Consider the following 7,300-nt stretch of genomic DNA (forward strand, 5'->3'; position numbering starts at 1 on the left):
TAGAGTGGCGCTCACGTTGAGTAATCCACGGGAGAAAAGGACCGAGATATGCAGGCTACAGTAGTAATCCCGTAACCGTTGTTGACGTTTTAACGAGCCCGAGCTTGACAGAAGAGAAGACGGAGATGACGGGATCGAGCCGTCTACCTTTCGTCTCCATCTTAGGAGTACTGTAGTGGCAAAGACTTATCTGAACTTTGTGCAATTCTGTTTCTTGCCCGATGAGACGAGCTTGCGTTGCCTCTTGTTCAAGCGGGAGCCATCAGATTTCAGATTACTATTGCTGCGGGACTGTCCGTGAGTTTGAAATGTGAAACCTAAAACGTACCACTCGCGAGTTGGAAGCGTCTCCCAATAAATGGGCAGATCGTTTCCAAATTTGTCGCCCCCACGTGCACGTAGCGTCTCAAATCTCCGGCGCGGCGCGCACACAGAAACCGGCCAGGCCATGACTGCTCCCGCGACCACGACCCGATCGAGCAGCGTAGCGGGCCCCTACACCACCATCAACCAGTCTCTCTCGAGCCCCTATAGCTAGCTAGGTGCCATGTAACCCTACATGGACGACGGCGACGGGTCCGGCGGACGACGCCTCCGGCACGGACTGCCTGATCATAGCCCTCGCGCGCGCGGACCCGCGGACAGCGGCCAGCGGCCGGCTCGCGCATGAAGTTCCGCGAGGCATTCAATGCGACGTTCACACGTCGCCACCGGCGGCGGGGCCGCGGGTCATGGTCGTCGAAGGCGACGGCGACGGCGAGTAGTACCGGCGACAGGCTTGCCGTTCAGACCTGTCCATCCGTCGCCGGCCGCCCATGCGCGCTTAAGACGTCCTTCCCTTGTAGGCCAAGTAGCTAACAAAGCTTCGTGATCGTTATCTGTCTTAATGACGGTGGTTACGCGAGATGATCACGCGGGTTAGCGCCATGGACTGGACACGGACCTCTCTGTGGGCTCTGCGGCCACGGTGGCGTCAGGAGCGGTGCCTGCGCTACATACACCTCGCGGTCACGTACGGGACAGAGGCCGTCCGGGGTCCGGCCTGTGTCAGGGACTAGACTGGCCGGCTGGTCGTTCTCGTTCCGTTTTCTTTAGCTTTCGACGATCGATCCGGTGGAGCCGATATACGCTACACTGATCTTTCGCGTTAATGGAGGTGCCCGGGCCCAGGATTGCACGTAACGCAAGGAACCAATTGAGCAGATTATTAGAGCATTACAGTCGGACTCAGCAAAACTGGCCCCTCAAGGATGTGTTTGGTTGCCTGGATGGTTGTAGCGTGCATTGCATGAGGGATCCTGGATGAGCTTGGCCTGGTTGAGTTGGTGCAAAGATGAGCTAAGATGTATGTTTGGTGGACTGTATGGTATGGATGCATGAGAGATGCAATACACAGTAGATGTTGTTTGGTAGGCTGCGTTTGAGATCCGTTCTGTGAACTTTTCTCTTTTAGATTTAATCATTTCAAATGGATCTGGACCACTTCATGGATAAAGAGAACAAGTAAGGCAAGAATGAACTGAAATCTGAATCAAAACAATCAAAACATTATCATCAATCTGACCATTCTACTTATATAGGTTAGATAGCCGCGACACCAACAACCGGGACGAGATGCCGGCGGCGGTGGCTCCGGTTGAGGGGAAAAAAGGGGAGAAAGTTGTGGCTCGTGACGTGCATGTGCTTCCCTCACCTCCCCCTTCTTCATCTCGCTGGGTGGCGGGCGGCGTGGGAGATCCGACGAGCTCGACAGCAGGCTCGCGTGCGCGCGGTGATGGCGTAGTCCGGCGGCGGCGGAACCCTATGATGTCAAAGCATGGCGGCAAGGCCAAGGCGTGGGCTTGGAGGAGCGCCGACAGATTCGATCTCCGGCGAGGGAGTTCGCACCTGTGGCGGACAAGGGGGTTCAGACAGCAACGACGACGGTGTGGATTGCTGTGCTCGACTGGATCTGAAGCGAGAGAGAGAGAGAGAGAGAGAGAGAGAGAGAGAGAGAGAGAGAGAGAGAGAGAGAGAGAGAGAGAGAGAGAGAGAGAGAGGATAGGGGATGCATGCGGGAGCCTGGCTGCGGGGTACGCCCGATTCTCGCGTTTCCCTCAGCTTGGGTGAGAGGCCCTATTTTGCATCTGACGGGCCAGGCTGAGAAGGCCGTGCGGGATATCAAACACGTTAGATTTTGCACGCTGGGTGCGATACAGGTGTGACGCACCCATCCAAACACGCCCCAAATGTCCGCGGACATTGACCTAAATCCATACAAAAGCATACGGAATATAGAGCTACGTACTATAGTACTCAAATTTCGTCATTGTCGGTGATAGCCTGAGTCGCCGGCACCGGAGCCTGGGCCGTCTGCACCACCTCCATCTGTTGCCGACGGCGACGCCTGGCCTCCGCAGCCGACTTCGCGCGGATGGAGTTCAGGATGGCGTGCTGCTCCGGCCACACGTCCTCCTCCATCATCGGCGCCTTCTCCTTCCCCACATCCAGCGACGGGCCTCCTCCGCCGGCTCCTACTCCTCCTCATCTTCCTCGTCCGCCTGCTCCTCCTCCTTCACCTCCTCGAAATCCTCCTTCGATTTCAGAGGTAGCCCCGCTTCCCTACGGATCCGGACCTGCTCAAGGAGGAAGAGACAGTGCTGGATCGTGTAGTGGCGGCTGCGCGGGGGCATGGCTAACGGGCTTGAGTGGCAGCGGAGGGAGGGAAAAGGCGGATGTGCTAGGGCCGGTGGCGCCGGCCGACTTAAATAGCCGGCTACGACCTCGGGCTGGGAGCCGGCACGTCGCCACGTGGCGTTCACACCACAGCGATGGTCGAGGCGCCCGTCGAACTGTCGGGTTTCCCGGCGAGTCTTGTGGAGCCACACCGCCAGGTCGACATGGTGGGCGTGCCCGGGCGTCCCCATATCCGCCCATATTTGGGCTAGATATGGGGGTGCCGGTCAGCCCGGACATCTGAGGACCATTTGAGGGGTCCGCCAGAGTCCAAAAATTGTGACCGGACAGTGACCGGATGGCCCGTACGGGCGTATGAGGCGGGTTTGAGAGGTCCGGTTGTAGATGCTCTTAGTGGCTACGAGATCAAGTAGGTCGCAATGAGATAGATCAATCGCAGTCTTGTATAAATTGTACGGTCTTACTAAGTCCCAGTCCATATTATATCCGTGAGATCTTATATTGAGATTCATGCAAAAAAAAATAATTTTTTTCTCTCTTTAATATATTATGTCACTTAACTGAGACTTGGTTATATCCCCCAGTTGACTGAGACCTAGTCACCTGAATTATACATGCACATTGTTTGTCAGAGATACCGATATGTAGAGCGTACACGATCATGCGTATGGTTGGTCGCAAACCTCCATCCTGCAACATGGAAAGTGTTCACGATTCGTACGCATAATAAATTTTTTTTGCCAGATCCGAAGGGCATTTCCGGTCACATGTAAACTAGCCTGGTCTCGCGGGATCTGTCTAAACACTTTGTCTTGGACATACTAAGGCTGATTGTAATGGGGATGATCATATATTAGTATCATGTAGTACTTTATTTATTGTCATGCATGACACAAAGTAGCATATCATTTATTATGATACGGTATCACGATATGATACTACATCCTTTCTTTCTTCATTTAATACTATATCACCTTATTAAAATTGTCTAATTGACATACATGATACTAACTATGATGCTATCATTACGACCAGCCTTATGCAGATAGCACGTACGACTCACTCGTGCTTGACTTGAACAAGCTAGCGAATGGTGGGTGACACGCCCGTACTTTGTGCATGTACGGCACGTATGTGCTTTCGTACACTTCGCACGTCTATCTTAGACTTGAATTTTCTTCTCTTGTACGTATTCTCTCATCGTGGCTTTAGTTCAGCATCGGAGGGAGTAGGTTAAATAAGGCGTACGTAATGCAACGAGTATACGGCGCAGTTCACTCTTGTCAAAGCCTGCAAAAGTCAAGACAGGCTTCGCTAACTACTCCTTGGATTGCCTGCTTGGCGTCAGCAAATCACCGCAGATTTACATTACCCATGCATGTAGAATGGACGGATGGCGGTACGTTTTCGGATGTCAACTGAGCACTTAGGGCCTGTTCGGCTCTCCACCGGCTTTGTGAAATTACGAGATCTGCGGAGCATGTACTTACCAGCTCCACAAATTTAGTCCGGAGCGGAGGGACTCCGAACACCCTTTTACTTTTTAGCTCTCGTTCACGACTCTGCCAAACTAATTTAACTCGACTCATTTCTATCTATTCCATACATAAACCACAGCTGCTCTCAAATGGAGTATTAATATGATTCTGTTACGAATAGCATCTTCGGGTACATACACGTACGTACGTATGGAAGAATATACTGGACCATACAAAATCAAAATGGTCGATGTGTTTCCCCTGAGAAAACCAGAACGCGGGCAGTACGTAATGCAGCCGGCCAGCAGCCGTACGTTTTGTACAATGATTCCCTGAAACCATGATCTGTTGGCGCATTATGGTCCGCTGCAATCATGTTGTTAACTTGGTTGCGCTAACTGCCAATTAACCAACATATATACGGCCGGCCGAGTCTTGTCTCTGGAATCAAGGTCGTCTTAGTGATTGGGCAAACGGCCAACTTCTGCTCCAACGTCAACTATCGATATGCCCGTGCAGATCGAATACATATATATTGAGCTGGCGTGCATGCATGTGCTAGCTGGTAGTCGCCGATGGAGTGGTGGCCCACATGAACAAAATCTAAAAATGGTCAACTTCTCTGTCAGAGAGCTTATCCATTACAAAACCTCAACTTGGTCAGGTTTAAGGTTTTTTAACACATGGCTAGCACATCATGTACTAGACGCTACCGTTGTGCGTATATTATTCCATCTGTGCATAGTTGCTAACACCGGCCACATCATTTGTTTTTCTGAGAATGCAACACTGATTTTTCTAACGGCTCAGAATCGACCATCCACAACTGATTTGAGATTTTTTTTTTTGGTATATAGACAGGCGAGAAGTGAAACACATCCGACAAATACCAAAAACACTACACCAATGGTTTTCAAAGTAGAAAAAGATAGAAAAATGAAGGACTTCAAAAATATCAAAAAATAAAATAAAATGCCATCTCAAAACATTGAGATATAATTTTCACAAAATACATGACTGAAATCAGTAAAACGAGTCAAAAATTATTTAGCTTTGTGTGAATTTTTTTTGAATTATTCTTAAGTTCATTGAAATATATTGAATTGTGTGGGAAAATATTAATCATATTTGTAAACTGTTTTTAAACAATGAATGTCTTTTGTACTTATATAAAGTGCTTCTGAAATTGAATAGGATTTGAGTACAGTAATTGATATTGTGTGAAATATTTTCGGAATACTTTTCAAATTGATTGAAACCTAATTAAAATAATTGAATTAATGAAGAATTAAAAATATTTTAAAGTTTTAAAGCAAGAAAGTGTAAGCCAAATAGTTGAGACGAAGAATAGCAATATTATTTTTTCAAATAGCATGAAATAGGTAAGAAAAGTTGAATAAAAAATGCCAACATACATATATCAAATTATTTTTGGAATTTACGTGAATTCTTTTTTCTTTTTAAGTCTTTAAGTTATTTTGGGTTTTGTGAATGCCAATGATGAATTTCTGTTAGGTAGGATCTACGTCGATCTTTTACTGAAAATCTTCTCTCGAACTGCTTCTTGGTTATGAAATGGGTAGGTGGCGACAACCATGATACTAGAAGGTGGTAAATGATTAACATGGACGTACACAAAAACCAAAACACATCAAGTCTTGTATTGCAACAGTAGTTTGATCCAGGAGAGAGGAAACTATATTGTATTGATTACTTCAGGAGTATTAAACAAGGAACCGGGTGCAGCAAACTCTGAAAACCGAATCATTGATCAGTTTGTAGTTTGGACCTGAAAGGCACATAACCTAGACTTTGCTGCACTTCTTTTGGCGTTATCTGTTATGGACCGAGGCATACAATGATACACATCTTTTTTTTTTTTTGCGGGTGATCCTTTTGTCCGTTTGATAGCTACCTGCTTAATTATTCCTCCGATTTATCTTTATTTTTAGTTAGGTTAGTTTACGGCTTCTTCAGTAGCTGTAGCTCAAACCTGAGTCGAGTCTATGCAAATGAACTAATTTGATAATTTCTTCGTAGCTATAAGCACTTCGATTCACGAGTTTAAAATAGTGCACATGTTCAATATTTCTTGGAATTATTCCACAAGCAAGTCAGCACTTTTCTTTCCACATTATTTATAGATAAGCATGAGGAGAATGTGCGTGTTTAATTGCAGTAGTTCCCGCATTATCTTGCAGGATTTTATCGAAATAGTCAATTTGCAAGTGGGCAATGTAAAGATGCAAGCAACTGCAAAATATGTACACATAAACTGGATTCAACCGCTTGTTAAATGGAGCAAGTTGTTGTGTGTGAGTAGCTCTGAAAAACGCCGAGGGCTAGCCGACAGACGCAGTGGCTTGCATGCACCACCATCTTATCATGGCGCATACTTATCGGTCGTTCGTAATTATAGTAGGGTGCTACGATCGATCGATCACATGTGCAGCTGATCTAAGCAGACACAAGATAATACTCCATATACATCAATGTCGTCGTTGTGCCATTATCTTATTTTTAGACTGAGTTCCAGCTTTCTTATTTGGTTATGAATAAACTGAGTTCTAGCTAGGTGTATCGTTTTATATTTCAACTGGCTCACAGCTGGCTTCATCATGGAAGCAGTTCGATCTCTAGCTAATTAAGAGCATCTCTAGCAGACCCGTATAACTCCAACCCGCAAAATGTGTTTGCAGTTCACGAAAAAACGGTTTTGCGGGCTGGCGCGGGCGGCCGCAGAGTCATTACCCTTCAAAACGAACCCGTACAAAAGGATATTCGCAAAATATGCTCTTTTACGGGTCGGCTTTGCGGGGTCAGCTCTTGCGCCGCTCCCGCCGGTCCGCAAATATCAATATGTGCCGCCCCCGTCGATCCTCGCCGCCTCTTTCGGTTCTCATCTTCGTGCTCCTTCACGGCAAGGGCCATCACCAACGTTTGCTGGCAATAGTTGGCAAGCAACGTCTCAACATTTGAGTCGAACGAATCAGCGAGCAAAAACTTCTCGCACATGCTCAATTCCATCTAAATTCACAAAAACACACACGCCGCGTTAACCAACTATGCATACCGCTCGGCACAAGCACAACTAAAAGCTCACTGGCGGCTCGGGGGCGGTGGCTCTCCGGCGGCTCAGGGGCGGT

This window comes from Triticum aestivum, chromosome 2A (assembly GCF_018294505.1).
Source record: "Triticum aestivum cultivar Chinese Spring chromosome 2A, IWGSC CS RefSeq v2.1, whole genome shotgun sequence".
Classification (NCBI taxonomy): Eukaryota; Viridiplantae; Streptophyta; class Magnoliopsida; order Poales; family Poaceae; genus Triticum; species Triticum aestivum.